This window comes from Octodon degus, unplaced genomic scaffold, assembly GCF_000260255.1.
Source record: "Octodon degus isolate 3935 unplaced genomic scaffold, OctDeg1.0 scaffold05333, whole genome shotgun sequence".
NCBI classification, from domain to species: Eukaryota; Metazoa; Chordata; class Mammalia; order Rodentia; family Octodontidae; genus Octodon; species Octodon degus.
The window spans coordinates 1-1,753 of NW_004529909.1; the positions used below are offsets into that span (position 1 = coordinate 1).

At 53.0% G+C, this 1,753-nt stretch overlaps 1 pseudogene; it reads right to left on the reverse strand.

Moving 5' to 3' along the window:
* Positions 1–293: 293 nt before the first annotated feature.
* On the reverse strand, positions 294–1,525 carry LOC101567894 (annotated as a pseudogene).
* Positions 1,526–1,753: the final 228 nt, after the last annotated feature.

A 1,753-nucleotide genomic window follows, 5' to 3' on the forward strand; every position in this document is an offset into this window, starting at 1 on the left:
CTGAGCTATATCCCTGGCCCTTGTTTTTGTTTTTGAGACTGGGTCTCCCAGTGAAGTCCACCCTGGCCTTATACTAGGAGATTCTCAAGCCCTGGGGCAGGTGTGTGACATACTCCTGTGGTCCTGCAGTTTAATAAAAAAAAAAAATTTAAAATAGAAAGGAGACAAGGAAATTGAGGTGTGTGTGTGTGTGTGTGTGTGTGTGTGATTTTTGAGACAGGGTCTTTTTTTTTTGAGACAGGGTCTTGCTATGCACTTCAGGCTGGTGTTGAGCTCACTTTGTTTTTTATTTTTTATTTTTGGTAGACAGGGCCATTTATTGTGAGGCAGTGAGCAGTGGCCTCGGCATAGTACTGCAGGTTGGCTTTCTTCTGGGCCTGCACCTCGAGGATGCCCTCCATGTAGTCCTCATGGGTCAGCTCTGTGGCACACGCGATCTTGCCCGCTTCCACACACGGCGGCCTCGCCCTGGGCCCCATTGCAGTCATTGGTGCAGCGGGCCAACATCCGCGCTGACGTTCATCTTCCCAGAGTGGATCCGCATGATCCCCGCCCGGGCCTCCTCACTGTTCATCGGGAACTTGATCTTTCGGTCTAGGTGGCCTGAGCTGAGCGGAGCAAGGCAGGGTCCAGGATACCCCCTGTTGGTGGCAGCAATCACCTTGACTTGGGTGTTGGGCTGGAAGCCGTCCAGCTGGTTCGGGAGCTCCAGCATGGTCCTCCACACTTCGCGGTTCCCGGCCTTCTTGCTGTCAAAGCGTTTGGTGCCAATGGCATGCAGCTCATCCATTGAAGATGATGGACGGTGCTTTCTCCTTGGCCAGCGTGAAGGCATCCCGGACCAGCTTGGCCCCGTCCCCAATAAACATCTGTACCAGCTGGGGCCCGGCCAGCTTTAGGAAGGTGGCCTTGGTCTGTGCCACACAGGCCCGGGCCAGCAGCGTCTTCCCAGTCCCCGGTGGCCCATACATCAGCACCCGTTTTGGAGGCTGGATCCCCAAGTTCTCAAATTTCTCCTTGTGGTTCATCGGCAAGACAATAGCCTCCACCAGGTCCTGAATCTGCTTGTCCAGGCCGCCAGTGTCACTGTACTGCTCTGTAGGCCTCGCATCCACTTCCATGGCCTTCATGTGCGAATCGTACTCTGCAGGCAGGGTCTCCAGGATCAGGCAGGAATCTTTATTCACACCCACCAGGTCTCCCGGCTTCAGCTTTTCAGCATCCACCAACCCAATCACAGGCAGGAAGTACGTGTGGCTCGTGGAGTTTTTGATCACCACACACTTGCCCTTCCTCTGGAGTCCAGCTCAATACTGGCACCATCTTCCTCTCGGTCGCTGGGGTCACCGTGCAGCAGCTCATTGACGTTGGAAACGAGATATGGCAGCGTCTTGTTCACTTTGATTTTCTCACTGTTCTCTTTGATCTTGTCTTTCATGGCTTGAAGTTCATGCGTGACTCAATACTTCGCTTTTCATTACCTTGACCTCGCTGTCCAGCTGCCGTGTGCGCTGGGTGATTTGAGCTCACTTTGGAGCCCAGGCTGGTATCAAACTCCTAGCAATACTCTTGCCTCAGCCTCCTGAGTGCTGTCATTAGAGGTATGCACCACCATGCCTAGCAGGAAATTAAGACTGTTTTTTTTTCTGTAATCTAGGGAAGGGTCTACAGGGTGATCAGGGTCTCACTATTAGATTAGACTCATAGTGATTCACCTGTTTACAGCCTCCCAAGAGCTGGGATTACAGGCGTG